The 18914-nt window shown below is 39.8% G+C and overlaps 1 protein-coding gene and 1 long non-coding RNA gene across 6 annotated transcripts in view; one reads left to right on the top strand and one right to left on the bottom strand.

Moving 5' to 3' along the window:
* The window catches only part of CTBP2 (C-terminal binding protein 2), a 239604-nt gene extending 225439 nt beyond the window's left edge, over positions 1–14165 (bottom strand). Inside the window, exon 1 of one of the 5 annotated variants that reach the window (XM_087932551.1) lies at positions 13682–14165. The gene's annotated coding sequence lies outside the window, so the exon portion shown is untranslated. Of the gene's footprint in view, positions 1–12421; positions 12636–12803; positions 12829–13681 lie in introns of those variants that run through there. The other 4 variants (XM_087932552.1, XM_087932557.1, XM_087932553.1 and 1 more) reach the window with 4 other exon arrangements.
* Positions 14166–14329: 164 nt separating this feature from the next.
* On the top strand, positions 14330–16492 carry LOC148125791 (uncharacterized). Its single transcript, XR_015743464.1, has 2 exons — positions 14330–14638; positions 16293–16492. It is a non-coding gene; the product is annotated as an uncharacterized LOC148125791 (long non-coding RNA).
* The last annotated feature ends 2422 nt before the right edge of the window (positions 16493–18914 follow it).

Raw genomic sequence — 18914 nt, 5'->3', positions numbered from 1 at the left:
ATTACATCTGTCATTCTGGGTTCAATTATGGTTTTAAATCAAGGACTACTTGTAGACACGAAACCTTATTTTTTTTCTATACTGTATCAAAAAAAAAAAAAACCTAGAAACACCCACCCACCCACCCAAGCTCAAGGTTAAGTCCAATGTTACAAATAAAAGGCATGGGGAAAGGAAGCTGCAAGGTTATAACAAGCCTGAATGCCCACAAACAACTCCAAATATGTTTTTGAGTAGGGCTGAGATATTAAGGTCTGAATAATGTGGGGGTAGCGTTGATTAGATCAAGTAAAGCAAGATAAATTTGAAAATATTGGTTAGGCTTCATAGCAATCTAGCATCTAACAGAAACAAAATCTTTTTTATTTTTGTGACTGCCTTTTTCAGGAAAAGTCCTCAAGATCTAGGTATTAGTAGAAGACTTTGATGCTAAGTCCCCAGCATACGGTACAACTGTATATCACATATAACTGTATTCTGTAATAGCATATAAAGATATTTTTCTCGTTCGTTGCCAGATTTTAAGATGTAGATGTCAACAGTCACTTGCCAGATATGGAGACTTTAATGCAGTTTCTTCAGAAACCTCACTTTGCTTGCTGTCTCAGGGTTCTGGTGCCACAATTCTCAACAACCCTCCATACTTCCCCTTATGCTGGCTGAAGCTTTCATGAAGTATGATTCAATCTCAATTCAAGCTTCATGAATATGGACGGATGGAGGCACCATTCCAAATGGTCAAACCTTGGCTCTGCTGAGCCAGTCCACTTGCACATAGTTGACCCCAAAATGTGGTCTGCCCTGAGGGACAGAAGGTGACTCTCTGCCCAAAGGCCCAAACTCTTGGCCTCCTGCATGAAGATTTTCGACACGGTACTCTCCTGCCAGTTGATGTGCGCCTTGGCGGCCACATTGTCCATCAATATCAGAACATGGCACCCTGCTACTCTGTCCTGGAAATGACTGAGGACTAGGTGGACAGCCCTGAGGTCCAGCCAGTTGATTGGCCATGTACTGTCTGACTGAGACCACCGACCCTGCGCCATCTGTGACTAGATACATTCCCCAGCCATAAAAGTTTGTATCGGTGGTAATAGTCACACGGCTAGGCTCCTTGAACAGATGGCCTCTGTTGATGGCCTGAGACTGCCACCAATGGAACAGTCGAATTACTGAGTGAGGGACCCGGACCTTGATCGACGAGTGGCTCCTGCTTGACTTTGGTAGGGTAGCAGGAACCACCGCAGAGACCGGGAATGAAGTTGAGCCCACGGAACTATGGCTATACAGGAAACCATCTTTCCCAAGAGCTGCAAGAGCGGAGACAGGAGCACAGTACACTGATGTTGTATCTGTTTCATTAAAGACTGCAGGCTCTCCTGCTGTTCCAGAGAAAGGAAGACCTTGCACACGACCGTGTCTATGACCGCTCCCAGATGTAGTAGGCAGGTGGTTGGGAGTAGATGACTCTCCCCAACATTTATAGAAAATCCATGTTCCTGAAGGACTTGGATAGTAATTTGAAGCTCTCTCCTGGCGGTGAGTCAAGGACAATTGGATTAAGATATTGTCTAAGTAACACTGGACCCTCACCGGCAGTATGTGTAAATATGCCGCCAGAGCCACCAGCAGTTTTGTAAGTACTCTGGGGGCCGACGATAGGCCGAACGGCAGGGCCCAATACTGGTAATGCTTGTCGGTGTAACAAAACCGAATAAAACTGGCGATAATGGAGTCAGATTTGGACATGGAGGTACGCCTCTGTCAGATCTATTGATGAGAGTAGGTCGCCCTCCCGGACACTCTCCAGAATAGTCTGGAGCGACTGCATTTTGAAGCCCCTGTAGACTATGTATTTGTTCAACCTTTTTAGGTCCAGAATCACTCTTCACCTCCACCCACCCACCCCGAGGCCTTTGGAATTACGAAGAGCTGGGAATAGAACCCCAGCCCCCGCTGGTCCTCTGATACTAGCCTGGATAGCTTGGATATCCACTAAATGTTGAATAGTGATATCCATGAGGACCTCCTAGTTCTATCTTGACAGATGGGACAGCAAATAAAGAATCTCAGAGGAGAGGAAAGGAATTCTGGACAACAGCCTGACCTCACAGTTCAAAGAATCCAGGCGTCCAATGTTGTCTCCTCCCATCGAGAGGCGAAGATGGTCAGACAACCTCCGGGGGGTAGGCAGTCATTTGGAGTGCCAGAAAGGATGGCCTCTGTTGCGAAAGGGCCGCTTGCTTTGATACTGCTGCTGCTGTCTGCCTAAACGATCAGGCTGTTCCTTGTCGCGTGGGAAACACCCTCTGGGTGCATGGAAGCCTGGAGTCAGCGTCCGCTCAAAAGGATGAAGGAAAGTAGTATGGTGCCAGGCGAAAGTCAGACCGTTTGAAAAGGGAAGGAAGAATCTTCTCTTTTTTGGACTATCAGGAAAAGCTCTAGGGAGTCCCCAAAAAGCTTGTCCCCCTTAAATGGGGTCAAAACAATCTTCCACTTACTTCTAGAGTCAGACTGCCAATTTCAAAGCCACCACATTCTTTGGGCTATCACCGAGGATGCCATCATTTTGGAAGCAAATTTTGCAGCGTTGAGAGTCACATCTGCTGTGAACTCCACCGCTGCAATGATTTTGTTGATATCCGGATGTGATCAGACATCACTAGTAGGCAAGTGTTCTTGCAGCTGATGTCACCAACGGAGTGAAACCCTTGTGAAAAACGCCGCCATGGTCGAGGCTGTATTGGACTCTCTAGCAGCCTAATGAGAATGGGCGTCTCAGGTAAGACCAACGTCCCTTCTCAACAACCCTCCATGCTTCCCCTCATACTGGCTGAAGCTTTCATGAACTATGATTCAATCACATCTGGACAGCTGAAAATTTCAATAATATCTATACTTTAATGCAAACGTAAGCATTATAAAAATGTGTCTGTGAAAGTTTTCTGAAACTAATAAAAGATTATTTCTAACAAAAAATGATGAATGATGTGATGCTATTTCTGTAAAAAATGTAACATACTTTTTTTTTAAGTTTAGCAAAATGACAGCCTATAGACCCATATAGCCTGCTCATTAACTCACAGTTGGCATTTCTCTTATCTAATTTGCTGGTGTACTTCTAGGAAGTGATTGTTATTCCCTTTAGCTTCTGATTTTCAGATTGGTTATTAACAAAGAACTGCAGCATAACAATTATAAATCAAGATATCCTGGTTTCAGGGTTCCTTCAGAATTCCTCTGGAATTCTCTGGACAGCATTACCCTTGGTTCTTTCAGCCTCATGTGAAAGGTTTAAAAACCTTTATTTTAACAAGATGAAGATATGAAATGTAGGTTTTAATCACATATTCAAAATAAAGGTATTGGCCAGATTTCATGTTCAGAGCAATTGTGTCTTCATATGCAAAATACACAAACAGTTCAAACAGTCGTAAGTCTATCAAATAGATATCAAAACTAAATATCTGAATTTTGAAATGGATACTTGATTCAAAAATCTAATTTTCCAGCAACTATCTAGGTGACACCAGGCTGTATTATTTCCCACAATTCAAATGATGAAGAAAAACAGAAGCAGTCAAGGAGTAGAAGTGATATGGATTATTATTTCTCTCTCATTACCCTATAAGATTCCTACAGGAATTCAAATAACAATTCTTTTAATGACTAAATGATAAATTATATCTACTGATTATTTTCTTGAAAAACTCCAAGAAAGTCTTCTAAGTATATTCAATATGAACATTGCCAATTGTGTTGGCACAATACTAATTTTTCAACATATAACAACATCCACAGAACACTTTGTCATCTCTTACGGTTTATTTGGTTTTGCATTTTGTAATGTTTTTCTTCAATCCTCTGAAGAGATAATCCCCCCCATACTCATTTAAAATCTATTTGCTTATTTGACATATACCCCAAATATAATTACATTGCATTATCAGTCATAATACTACTTATAGGAATAACCATGTTTCTTTTTTTTTAATGTGCTTCTATTTTTTTAATAAAAAATTCTTGCACTTTGCTGTATATAATTCAGTTGTTTTCTAAAATCATCCTGGGCCAAAACTAAAAAAAAGTTTACGCTGATTTTAATGTCCACATGTGCAAACATACACACATAGTATCATGAATTTCAGTAGTCAGGCAGCAAGATGCTAGAATCAGAGGTAGCTGGAAGACATTTGTGCCTTCTGATGTGGTCATGGCAACTAGAATATGGATTGCTAGTCAGAAAGGAAGCATGTTTTTCCTCTTCTAATAAATCCAAAGATTTGCTGGACCTGATCATCGCTTTTTCTTAAATCCCTTACTCAATTCTTTTTACATCTAAGTTAGCTAGTTTTCAGGGACAGGTCATTAATCTTCACCATACTTTTAAGTTGTCTTGTTTTACTACAGCACTTTAAGAATAATAGCAGTTTCTCCAAAATCACATGTCTTATCTAGCTTTAACATAATAATAGCTAGCACTTTACAAGATTGTTAACTCTCCCATACTATAGGACAGCAGCAGGGATGCTAGAAAATACCAAAGGTAATACTATCCAGGGAATTCCAGAGGAATTCTGAAAGAACCGTGAAACCAGGACATCTTGGTTCATAATTGTTATGTTGCAGTTCTTTAATAGCAATCTGAAAACCAGAAGCCAAAGGGAATAACGATCACTTCCTAGAAGTACATCAGTAAATGAGGAAGGGGGAATGCCAACTTTAACAAGCTAGCCTAAATTCACATAAAATATTATTGAATCCAAACCAAAGACCTTCAAAGATAAAGCTCTTCTTTTGGCTTAAGAAAGCAATATGAACGAACAATGTGACTCATGCACAAACATGCTTTAAAATTTTGTTCTGCCATTCTATTACAGCTAAGTGACCTCAATTTTAAACTTGTGTTTTCAATCAAGTGTAGTGTTTTCACAAGATTACCCTTGGCACTATAGTTTCCAAACTGAATGACAAATCAAAATGCTGCTTATTTTAAAGTTTAAATCAGGCAGCACAAAATTTATTCACAGAACTATCATCTGTGAAAATACACACTTCCCATAATTTGCTCAATTCTTTTTCTATCACTTTTAAAGTAACTCCAAAGAGCAATGTTTGACAATGTATATAGACTGCCACACTATCCAAAATGCAGAGCACAATCTTTGCTATTTTCTTTACCACTATGTGTCTAGAATATAATGTGATGGATGTTCATCCTTTGGAGAAGGAACTAATATGACTGCTGTAAGCAATCTGAGCAACTAGGAACGTACAGAAAGTCTGTTTTGTGAAGATTGCCCCCTCTAGTTTACATGTCTGAACAACCTATGTTTTCTCCTGTCCATAACTGCAGTAAAATAATTTTAAACTTCAATAATCACTGCCATTTCAAAAGATCTTACATTTTTGACATGTTAGACAATATTTGAACAATATAAGTCTTCAAACTGAACAAAATCCAGAGTTGATAGTTAAGTGATAAAAACTATATTTTTATAGACAAACACCTAATGTGAATATTTTGATCGGGATGTGACAATATTTAATACTAATATTAGTAAACATTAGGATCATTATATTAATACAGTTATAACTTATGTAAGAAGGTACCTATGTATAATACAAGAGACAAAAAATTGAACTTGACCAGCTCTAATGGCATGTTGTTCTACAAAGGTGATTAACTCACAACATGTATTTAACCAACTAATTGTTGTTTTAATTTTATCTAGCTAACCTAATAGAGAAAACCACTGTATATCTACCTTTTGATCCTAGAAAGAAGAAAATGATACAACTCTATCACAGGCATACATATTATCATGCAAGCCGAAATAATGCTAAAAATGTCCCATCTCCAGCTGTTTTCCACTGTGAACTCCCAAAGATCCTACAGAATCATTGCGTTTTTGAAGTTCATAAGCAGCCATCCTATTTTTTTTAATAGTGAAAAGAGCTATTAATGTACACTCATAACATCAAAATTTTGCCCTTTGATTACCAAAGCTCCTTTGGCACATTTCACAAAAGCAGCATTACTCAACTGTGTAATAATACCAGAAGGGAGATAGCAAAATTTTTTGAACTGGAATCAAGGAGCATATGAAGGGACGATAAAACCAAACAGAGTTTAGCTGCCTAGGACACTTTTCTTTTCTTTCTTTTTTTTGAGGGGGGAGGGGGCTTCAAGTCTACCTAGACTCCTGGCGTTTGCCTGACAAGCCCCTAAAGTTTTGTTGGCAAGATTTTGGAAGTGGTTTGCCATTGCTTGCTTCCTGGGGCTTAAGAGATTGACTCGCCCAAGGTCATCCAGGTGGCATAGGGCATAAGGCAAAACTATGTTTTGCAATCTCTGAGTTTCTAGCCTGATACTTTAACCACTATACCAAACTGGCTCTCCTAAGATATCATACTTCTCTTTTCCTTTTATTGCACTAAGACAGCAGTGTACAACAGCACATCTCATAAGCGACAAAAGCTGTGTCACCAAAGTGGGTGGCCCAAGATTTCCTCACAATTCATGTCTTTTGAGGATGTTAGAAAAAAAAGTTGCAATCATATCAGGGACCCACTTATAAAATAACCCTTAAAACGATAGAGCACTGCAATTCTCAATCTCAGTTGCTTTCTACCAAATTTTAACGCTACAATCAGGGAAGGCTCTGGAAGATGCAAAGAAAGTGATTCAATGCAACCGGTTGACAATTTAAAAGAACTGAAGAGGAAGGATGGAAGAAAATGTAAACCTGGAAAAGCCCACCTGGGTAATTTTAATATGGAAGATTTCAGAGTTTTCATTACTTTTACCAAAAAAAAAGAAAAAAGAAAAAGTAAGAGCACCCTTAGTTAAAGTAGCAACAAAAAAAAAAGCAGTGAACTGGTATAGATCTGTATAGTACAATAAAATGCTTAGCAGAAGAGATGAAAGCAGAGCAGCTAAAAATTTATAGTAGGTAAACATATTTCACTATAACATAATACTGCACCAGCTTCTTTTTAAAGGAAATATGAGGTAATCAAGTAATGAATTGTTCATAGTAATATTGAATCTGCAGATACCACATTTCTTATTATATTCACAATTCTTTATAGGTCTCTTTTCCATATATTTGCTTAGCATAGTGGGATTTGGGGGCCTATTTAAACTATAATGTTTATTTGTTTATTTATTAATCATACTAATATGGCTGCCCATCTCACAAAAAGTGACTCTCAGCGGCCATATAACTGTGATTAATAAATAAATAATGTTACTGCAAGCGAAGAGCCACAATTATTAGACAGGGCTGCAGCCAAGCTAACATGCATTTGAAGTAATAGAGGTATTCAGTCTTTGAAAAGGAAAACTTCCCCAATTGTTATTTCAATATCTCCTGAGAAAAATGCCAGATTTAAAGCAACCAAAAGCTTTTTTTTAAAAAAAATCTACCAATACCATTAAGATTCCTAACTTTCTAAGCCCCGGCAAGACTCCTGAATCAAGGCTAGAGATCACTGAATGTTAGAGTTGTAAGGAATCGTTTAGGTCAACAAGCCCAACCTTCCACTTAGTGCAGGAATTCAGACTTTAATTTAAACAATTCCAATAAATAGTCAACCCAGGGTCAACTCACAAAATGGATTTTCCTCATCACCATAAACCAACTCTTTATAGATATCCAGAACTAGAATGAAGGAAGTTTTTAAGTCAGGTCCACTTTGGTTTGAGCTATAACACTGGCAATGCAAAACTAAGACTGGCAAGCAGATGTGACAGAAAGACATTATTAGAAAAATCAGCCAAAACTGTGAGCAGCTGATTGCCTAGTTATCTATGATAAATAAGATTTTATTCAGAAGATAAAACAAGAAAAACATTTTATTATTGCTTTTCTATTGGAGTCACAAATTACTAAGGGAGTTATACATGGTGACAAAGGGCAAATATAAGCTGTACGTTAGCAATTTATTTGAAAAAAATTACTTGTTTTCAGGAAGGAGATGCCCTTAGCCAGGCTGTGTTGATTCAGTTGCTGAGATTTTTAATTCTCTAGCAAACAGAAGAAGCACTCTTGTCAACTTCTGCCTTGCTGCATTAAACAAAAATTAAAGTCAGAACAGTATGATTCTATTCTATCCTGTTTACCACCACCACCACCCCACAAACCTATCAGTAGTATCCTGAATCTTTTCCAAAGTTATATAATGTGGAATCAAGTTTACAATGTAACATTTGTCAGAACCAAATTTGATCCATCTTATCTTTTCAGTGGCATATTAAGTGAAATCCACTGCATTTTTACCATTAAGTTTCACGGTGTGCAATAGGAATACCTCAGAAAAAACATGAATCAGGGTACATCTTAACTAACTAGGCCAGGTATGATTAAATTTGGGGCTGCAAGGTAATTTCTGAACATACCACTGATGTTAAGTCTGCCAGACATTTGATGACATTACCCTGTCTTATGTCATCAGTCAATATATTCAATCCATTTTTTTTAAAAAGGCAACTAAGATGTTTTCAGTGCCCAGCCTGATAGAAATTTATCTTCACCTACCTTAACCATCTACAGCCATAGCTCAGTACAAGGCACTTTTAAGCTGATGGTTTTAAAAAAACAAGTTTTAGTACTGGAATTCTAGACATTCATATGTTATATTAACAAGAGCTCTCTGCTGACCTGACTATTAAAAATGAGTGCTAGTGGTATCTTTCTACTATTTCAGAACAGTTCTCTTCATAGCAGGCTACAAAACTACAGCTACACAAAGTCACCTTGTTTAGCAAAGCAAAAGCTGTTCAATTGAACCTAAAGAGAAACACCCTAAAAAGAAAACTTTTTGACACATTAAGAAAGAATTTAAGAAATCCATTTATGTTCTGTAAGGCTATACACCTAAAGTCACAAAGGAGAAGTCCAAATTAAAAAATTGATTGAAAAGTTTCTGTTAGAATCTAGTTCTCATTTCATTAAAAAAGCTAACTTACTAAGAATACAAAAGTGACACAGGAATCAGTTAACTGACCCCACCCAGAATCAATCACTCCTTAAACCAAACCCATCAATAGTTTGGAATTTCCGTTCTTTTTAGACTGTTCAAACATTTGGAGTTTGTCTAGCTATCAGTAGTTTATTCTCTTCAAAGATCAAGAAACAACAAGCTGATTTTATGTTTATTTCTTAAAGTTGTAGTCTAAAGTATGGTGGGGCAAACTGTTATGATTAATAGTTTTATGAAGAGACATGAAGAAAGAAGCATTTCAGAGCGCTTCCTTTAAACTTGTTAGAAAGAATCTCTGTGACAGCTAAGCTGTTACTGAAACCTTTTCTTTCTAACCTTTAACCCCAAGGTCACTATCCACATAGCTGCTTATTAACAAGAGAAAGTTCCCATTCAGGTTTCCTCATCTATCTATCTATCTATCTATCTATCTATCTATCTATCTATCTATCTATCTATCTATCTATCTATCTAAAAAGATATGCAGAATTTACCAGATAACCCTAACAGATTTCAAGCAGGCAGATACTAATCAAAAATAAACTCCAAAGTATTCATGCAATAATAAGGCTGATTGCCAGCTAAAACTTCATGTGTTGTAAGCACCAGCCCTGCACTAAGGGTGGAAGTTAGGTTAACTAGATTTCAGACTTCAAAAAGCAATCAACAAGTTGGAAAGTGACATGTAAATAATCCTTTCAAAACAGCTGCAGGACCATAGGATGCATTTAATCCCAATTGGAATTTATATCCAGGTTAACTAATACTGTATAGAGCTGTACTATTCTCTGAATATAGTACTATATCCTTGGTTTCAGTATCAAAAAATCATTTTTGAAACTACAGCATCTTGTAATTATTTAAATTCCTTCATATGAACTAATTATGCTCAACTTAAACCTGCTTCAAAGTTTTTCCTTTTCCGGATGCTATCAGTCACATATAATCTGTGTCAAAAAGATATGAATTCCAACATAATCATTTACTGTAGCAACTGTGTACCGTATATACTGTATATACCAGTAGCCTTTTCAATGAAGCTTTGGAGTAAGCAAGTTACTCCATTATGAGTATCATAAGTAAGCAATTTTCCATGTTTTACTGATTGCACAATCAAACTGCTCTTATTTACAGAACTTTTTGATAAAGTTAGGGATAGAAGTACCTTATCATTTTCCAGGTTATGTTCCTGGAAACTTTTAAGTTCTTTAAGATTTTTTTTACTATGTCACAAATTCTTATCTGCATTATGAACTATTGGTAATACTTTTATTTCATGAGATGTTGAGCAAACAACTATTCTACCTCAATACAAGAATGATCACAACTCCTACAACTTTTTTTAAAAGTTGTGATTTAATGCAAAGTCAAAAATCATTACAGCTTTTTAAAAGTATGTGTTTGCACAATTGCTGATGTGTAGATTAGATTCTTTCCTGATTAATAAAGTGACACTGATCATTGGAAAATCTGCTGTAGCCTATTATAAGATCTGAAAAACATAAAAATACAAATGTACATCTGTACTCCCTAATTACAATCAACTGAAGCTATTTCAACTACTCTGAATGCACATTCTAAATATCACCATAAATTGGCTTATCAAATAAGTACAATGTGTAAAAACTGTTTTTTTTAAGGACCACATTTTATTGGTTCAAACATACCAGGTATACTATCAAGATCTACTGAAATAATCTTTCACTGCTTGGAACCAATAGATTAAACTTCCTATATCACCAACATCAATGAAAAACATTTGTTTGATTCTTATATAATAATGTTCATTTTACAATCTATTTTTCCCAAATGTTTCTCAACAGCAATACCAATTAATCTCTCTTCCCACTGTTTTATAGCCAATTACAAAATATAGAAAAATATGTAAGTGTTTGGCTAAATCACATCTCACACTTATTGTCTCACACTTAAATCTTACTAGGTCTTCTATCATATCATCCCACAAACTTTCTGGGCAGAAAAAGACAGTATTCAGCAACCTCAGTTAACTGTTGCTTTATTTTTCCATGTTATACTTTTTTGAGAGTAGTTAATTAGAGTGCCTTCATTACTACTGTGCATATTCATTTGTCATCAACTTTAAAAGGCAATCACAAGGATGTTTTAAAATAATCAATTTTCAAAAATTATTTATCTTCCTTCTTCAATGCTGACAAACTGAAATTCTTAACTAAATCCTGAATTCTGTTTTTTAAACACTAACACATTTTCCCTGAAAACAAAGCAAGGCTTTCGTGGCCACCTGTCAGTCTGAGTAAAAAAAAAAAACCCCTACATTTCCAATGAAACTATTACCTTTTTTATTAACACAATTATACTGGCCACTTTCTGGAAAGAGATAGCTGATTTTTAATGTTTTTTTTTTAATTTAGCTGCTGAATTTTAATCCTTGCAAACTACAAAAGACTAAAGGAGTCAGATTGTTATGTTTTCCGAAAGGATGCAACTTGGTGTTCTATTATAACTATTTGGCAACAATGAGTGTTTTTGTGCAGGGGAACAAAATCTCAGCCCATTTCAAGCCAAAAAAAAAAAAAAAAGTCAGTCAGTTAAAGCATTTGGCTCCTCGTGAAAAATACTCTTTGCCTGACCAGTATCAGAGTGATAGAAAAATCCTGGGTCCAGCGGAGTTGCTAAGGAGCTGATTTACTCCGCGATGTTTCTCTTGTTTATCCGTGTAGATGGCAACACCTATTCAAAGACGATCAGCCATTTCATTTCTGAAAAGGCAGCACTTCAATTTTCCATTTACTCCGAGTCGGTGGCTTCCATCAAAAAGGGGGGGGGGAACCAAAGGAGGGGGGGGAGAAAAGATCGCGGCAAATATAAAGTGCTCGAACCGCCAAGCCCACTTCCCAACCCCCACCCCCAATAACTAACACAGCAATTATTATGAATATTGTGACGCAAACGTAGTCTACCCAGCTCGAAAAGAGGGTTAAAAAAATTCTTAACTAGGAGCAAAACTAAAAAGCAACCCAAGGTAGATTATCTATCTATCTATCTATCTATCTATCTATCTATCTATCTATCTCGTGCACCTTTCGGACCGCAAAGCACACCGCTTTTCCAGGCGGAGGAATAAAACAAAACTGCAAGCCCACTTTGCAAACGTCACAATGAAATCGGGCAAGAACGCGTTCCCGAGGGGAAAAACGGCACGGCTGGAATCGCAGGCAGCGGGGCCCGGATCGACCCCACCCCCCGCGCTTTCCCTTTCCCGGGTCTCCGGATTTCTCTGGCAGCGTTACCGGATCCCACCTTCACGAGAGGGCTTGGAAACTGTTCCGAGGCGGCCTTTTCCCCACCAGACCGAGCAACCTCCGCCACCTCCCACCCCAAGCTCCCTTGCAAGTCCGAAGGAGTTTGGGAAGAGCGGGCGAGCTCCGGGGCTCAGACCGATCACACCCACCCGGCCTGGCGCTGCCATCGCTTCTTCGCCTCCTGGCGACTTCCAGCGGCAGGAAAAAAAAAACTTTCTTCAAGGGATCGCATGCAACTACAAAAGGAGGGAGGGATCAGAAGCGCGCCAGGCAAGGAGTAAGGTTCCCCGCCGCCTCAGGAAAAAGGCACTTTCCGAGCTGAAGCTGCGCCGAAGGGTCGCTGTGCCGGCTCCCTCCCTCGATGCCCTCCCTTCCCTCCTCCTCCTCCTCCTCCGTTGTCTTGGCCGAGACTTTGGCAGAGCTGTAAAGCCTGGGTTACTACCCTGCTAATCTGCTGGCAGATGTTGTCCATCACACTCCGTCCTAAGTAAACAATGCGGAGCCCAGCAAAACAAAAGACTTCCACTTCACCTCATTTAGCGTCTCTCACTTCTTCTCTCGGCCGCAGCGGGAGAGGGAGGGAGGGCTTGGTGTGTGTGTGTGTGTGTTTCTTTTTCAATGGAAGGGTGTAAAAGAAGAACAGTAACTTATTATCTGCGCCCGCCCGTTTGTTTCTCCCAAGCAACAACAAAAACAGGCTCAGATACTCTTTCGGTTTATTTTTATTTATTTTTTTGTCCTCTATCAGAAGAGGGGGGTAATCTGCGAAGGACGGGCGAGGAGCCCCCCAAGAGACTCTCCCTCGCTTCCTTTCGCCGAAGCCCGGCTCCCCCCCAAGGCCAAGCGCCATCCACGCTAGCCGTGTCAAAATAAATCGGGAGGGGTGGATGGGCATCGTAACCGAAAAGTGGGAGGGCGGGACGTGGACACACACACAAACACCCCCCCCCAACACACACACGATCAACTGCGCGCGCTGGACCCGAAAGCGTTTTCCACAAATAACGCACACCTTTGCACGATCGGCGCCAAGTTTTTTTAAATGGAAGGGGTGTGGGTGGAATTAAAAAAATAAAAACCACACACACACAAACGATCGCTCTGTAACATCCCGGGGGCGACTCGGAAGGACCGGGAAGGGTCTTTCCAGAGTCAGCCCACAGGAGAGGAAATGTGACCAAAGATGTCCTCGCACTTTCCGCTTCCCCCCGCCGTCCTTTCCTCCCCACCCCCGCCGGCTTCCCTTTTCTGGATGGCGCAGTGAAGCGAAAACACATGGACACTACTAGGACGGGCACACGCGCATTGCCAGGGCAGGGAGGAGGAGGAGGAGAGACCGAGCCCCGCCGCCCGAGCCAGCCGAGCGAACACTCTTACTTGCCCGCTCGCTGGTTCGCCCCGTTCCTTACCTCGCCGTCAGCCCGCAGGGTCCACCGGGAGCAGCAGTCCCTCCCTGCCCCTCCTGGGCTTCAAGCCGACGCCTGGGCTCTCAGCGTCGTTGCATCTTTCCCCTTTCTTGATCGATCGGTGGCCGCCGCGGGCTCTGGCTGCTTTTGCTATATAGCCACCTTAAAAAAAAAGGACACACACACACACACACCCGCGCGCGCGCACACACACACACCACACAAAAACTTAATCCTCGCCGCCTTGGCCAGAAAAGCTTCCGCCGCTACTCCAAGTGAGGATGGATGAGGAGGGGTGTGTGGCGGAAGGGGGAAACGTTACAGCAACTTGGAATCCCCCGTTCGTTTTAGCGGGGGGGGGGTGAAAGGGGGAAAAAAAAGTCTTTGGCTGGTGCTGATCCAGCAAAATTCAAATAATCAAAATAAGGGAGGGAGAGGCGGGATTTTTCCTCTAGCCTCCGCTTCTTCCTTCTCCGTTGTGTTGAATAGCTAGGAGAGAGGGGGGGTAGGGTCTCGGTCTCTCTCTCCCCCCCTTTTTTTCTTTTTGGGCAATAGGCGGGGTCTTTTCTCTCTTTGCAAACCAATGACACAAACCCACATGGACCAGCCTCGCCCCCTACAGATACTCCTCGCTGCAAATAGGCTTTCTCAGGGGATTAGTGGATCAGCTAAAGTACAAACAGGCGCAGCAAGAAAGAAAGGGAAAGGGGGGAGGGGAAACGGGGGGGGGGGACACAAGAAAAGGAAAGGAGGAGCGTCTCTTGCGCTGCACTCCACCTCTCCCTCCCTCTACTTTCGCGGATCCAAGTTGGCAGGACTTAAGAGGGAGCAACGTTGACGGAATAGGAAGAGAATCGGCGATGGGGCCGGGAGACGGCGCGAAAAGTGCAGCAGCCAAACTGCGTGGGCAGGACAAGACAGCGGCTGCTTTCGGACGAGGGGGGAGGATGCGGGGGAAAGGTGAGTTGGGGTGGGGGATCCAAATGGGCTCAGCAGTTGGGGCTGCACCTCTGCCGATGCCCCCAAAGCACCCGGGTCTTCTCCTTCATCTGGCTTCCTCTTCCCCCACTCTCCCCCCCCGGCCAAAACACGTGGATCTTTTCCCCGCATCTTCGCCTGCCCGGTGTGGGCGGCTTCGTGATGTCTCCTAGGATAGCCAGCTTTTGTCCGGGTTGACTGAAATTTGTAAAAAAAGAAAAAAAAACTCCATTTAGTATACCCGGTGCCCATTGGAAGAGTTAACTTGACTGGGCCGATCGACACGATTCAGTATCTTTGAAATTGTAAATTGCAGGGGAGAAAGTCCCACCCAAGTCAGAAGAATGACTTCCAAGTCACTTGAAATAGAAAGAGCCTGCTGTACAGCAAAAAGCCTAAGCAAAAGTTTTTCAGTGTCTTGCCTTCAAATAGAGTTTTATTGAAGCCTAACTCAAAAAGATCTTACCCAGTGGCTCTGTGATTCCTTGACATGTGCCTCCCACTGCACAAGAAACCTTAATGCTCCAGAGATCTCAGGCTCCAGGTCAAACACTCCACACATATTCAGAAAAAAATACAATTGATGCATTCAATGCAGATCGAATATGCACATTTATATTTTGTTAGTGTATACATGGCATCTAGTCACACCCGTTTTTAAAGAAAGCACCCTAAAGTGTAGGGTTTTTTTTCTTTTTTGCTAAATTACATCTAAATTTCTTTTTAGGAGAATCTATTTGAGATAAACAGGTGCAAGAATGAAACCTGGGGTAACTGATTATTTCAGAGGCTCTTAAATCTAAGGAATAGCATAAATTGGAAACCTTTACAACAACACTTGGAGATACCACTTTTATTTTTTAAAGGATGATAGGAATTTTGCCCTTACAAATCACAGCACAATTCACAGTGTATCCCTCATCCAGTCTGAAATTTAAGACTGGGGCTTTGCAGCCCATGCTGTAGTGTCCTGTGGTTCCTGCTGAATGCAGTATGAAGTATTGAGGAGTTGGGATATATCCAGTTTGCTTTTTTCATCTTTGCAGACTTGTTAAAAGCAAGACATTTTGCAAATTTGGACTTGTGGGTTGAATTATTGGAAAGTAGTCCCTTGAGTTCTGAACATTTATGCACTTTGCTTCCCATGCACCAGTATTTGGGGGAGGGGGTGGAGGAACCGTGTTGGCACATCAAGCCCTGTCTTTGCTTTGTCCAACTGAGGGCTTCCTGCAGCAGCTTTGCAGTGTTTCAGCACCACCCTGTCATTTTATCTGAACCATGTTTATTTTAATGTGTGATTATTAGATCGCACATTCATCATCACCCCATACAGAGCGCAGGCAGTTTAAAATGGATGTTGCAGAGCTGCAGCATAAAGGCCACCAGACTGTCGAGCCCTCTTCTGATGACATCTTAAAGTCAGTGGAGCTGACATATACCCCCCCACCAAGCACTAAATTTGAACTGCGGTTTTCAGATGTCGAATGTGAGATAGGAAGAACAGCCAGACACATATTCATTTGACGTTTGAGCTTATATTGCTTTCAGGATGACTGTTAGCCACACCATTCTTAGTTTTATCACAAAGATGTGGGCAGGTGGTGATCTTATCTTTTTTTCCTTTTTTTTTTTGCAGTGTAATCTGGCTTTCTTTGTGCCTGTATTCCTTACTGTTTTGTCAAGAAAGAAAGAAACAAGATATGTGGCTGAGCAAACTTCAATCCAGATAAATTCCTCACTACCATCAGCATTTGAATTGCATTTGCAGAACTATATAAAGAGTTTCACGATCAGTCAAAACCTAATTTAAATATAAAGCGTTCAGTTCCAAATTTAGTTTCTGGGAATCTTTCTTTCTTTTATTATAAATCCTCCTGTGTTTGTCTGCCACTACATTTTCAGTCCTTTTATTTCCAGAGAAATGTAATACAGAAGAGTTCGTGAAAACTCTCTAATGTGTAGACTTTTGAAACTGCTAATCCTGATCCTGGAAATTGCTAGATTTGAGTACTTTCAAGTAAGACTGAAGATACAGCCTTCTGCATGTATATCCATGGAGCTGTGTGTTTAGTTGTGGTTTGTTCAATTCATGTGTTCCCCAAAGAACTTGAAGGCTTTCTTTAAGCTAGTCTCAAGATTTAGGAAAAGAGCTTTTCATGAAGTTTGGGTCTCCTTTCAGTAACACAAATACCCTGCTATCCATGAAAGAAAAGGAAACGCCACACACTTTAAATATCACACCAAAACAATTAGAAAAAGTTCACTAAAAGTCTCGCATAAAAGTTCATAGAGAACTTCTAAGTGCAAATGATTAAAGATTTTATTTCATTTTCCTTTGTCATATACAGTAATTGTGAAAATAGATTTTTAGCACTCACTAGTCAAGATACCAAACATTGAAATAGGCTGAAGGTTATGCTGACTTTAAGATTTTCTTTAACAAATTTCTCTCCAGATATATGAAATATGCCATCATAGGCTAGCTCCTATCTTCCACTACAATTTATATTAAATGTATGAGAAAATGAAGCATGTTATTATAACATTTTATTTCAACATTTTATTTTTTAAAAGAATCAACCTATTTATCTATCTCATTCCATGCTCTTAAAAAATTAAGAAATGTCCTGTTCTGTAAAGTAAAGTACATTTTGGGTGTGTACAATATTGCATTGTGCACATCTAATTAGTTATTTTTTTATTGTTTATTCAAATTAATTGACTTAGGCAACTATAGCAGACAATGTGTATCATTATTTCTTAGAGATGGATTTCCACTATCATAAATGATAGTTTTATGGAAATGCCAAGGACAAGAATAATTCTGGATAATGTAGTAAGAGAGAGCTAGCATTATGTATCATTTCATTGAAATCCAGAAGGAAAGAGACTAGAGACCCTTCCGTGTCCCATTTTTGGTTCCATTTCTTACGTGTGTGTGTGTGTGTGTGTGTTTAAGGAAGGTACATTATTGTATATTGCAAGTGTACTAGTTACACATGTAATACATTATATACAATCTCTGAATTCTTGACCTTAAGAGAACTATATAAAGACCTCCTGAAACGGTTTCTCTCCATCGCAGAATTGAACAGTAAGAGTCAGAATTGGCTATAATAATTTAAAATGTATCTTTACTTCTTAGTGAACGCTATAGATGGTTATTGTTGAGTAAACTTGCAGATGACCAACTACAACAGTAAATTAGGAAATCCCAGGCTCAAATCTTTCAGCCATGAGCTAGCCAAGAGGCAGAAAATAATCTGTCTGGCCAATTGCTTCTATTTTTTAACAATAGGAAAAAGGCAGTAGGAAGGCTTATTCACCAGGGAATTCCAACTATCAGTGCAGGCCCAACTGCTGATGCTCAGCAGTTGCTCTGTTGGCTGTTCCTTAGTTATTTGTTTCCTTGACTGTGGAGCTCTGGACTTCAGCCCTGAGGCTTTCTTATCTATTGAACTGAATTGTGGTCTCTCTCACATTCACACTTTGGAATAGAAGCTGCTGCAGCCTGTTTGTAGCAGACAATGCGTATATCATAAATGCAATGGAGGATCATTGTTTAAACATGCTTGATGGGAATTGGGCAGTGGATGCTCTGGTAAACTCAACGTAGGAATATTTTTTAGTTAATTTTATATTATTTCAGGCAGTAACCAAGGAACTGGATATGGCTAAGTTACACACTCATTGAGGATTTTCCAAAATGGGCAATTGTTGAAGCTATTTACATACCTTCTTGTCCTAATTTGCTTACTGAGTACATGCAGCATTCATAATGAAAACAGTCTTGAGCAAATAAAAAATAATAAAAAAATCACAATTGTTGTACCCCACTTAAATTGTTAAAATGTAAAAATAGAGGGAAAATATAATACTTTACTATAATCTTGATATGCAGAATTATATATGTGTTTATTTAGATCCAATCTAGCAACATGCACACATTTTACAATGTTCTGTGAATGGATACATAAAATTCTGAGTTTGGTGGGATTTTTGGTGTTGGTGTAACTGTTTGATATTTAGTATTAGCTGGTATGCATTTAAAATCATGGTTTATGGGTTAGTGTGCTTTCAAGCCTACTCAGTTGTTGCTTATTGAGTAAAGAATTTTAGACCTGTCAGTGTGGTCTAGTGGTTAAGGCAGAAAGACTAGAAAGCCAGAGATTGTGATTTCAAGTCTTGCCTTAGCCATGAAAGATACCTGGGTGACTTTCTGGATCATTCTTTCTCAGCTCAACCCATCTCACAGGAT

Source organism: Pseudonaja textilis, chromosome 4 (assembly GCF_049901715.1).
Source record: "Pseudonaja textilis isolate UNSWEBS1 chromosome 4, rPseTex1.2, whole genome shotgun sequence".
Lineage (NCBI taxonomy): Eukaryota > Metazoa > Chordata > Lepidosauria > Squamata > Elapidae > Pseudonaja > Pseudonaja textilis.
The sequence above is the reverse complement of the archived record's forward strand: the minus strand, read 5'-3'. Positions and strand labels throughout refer to the sequence as shown.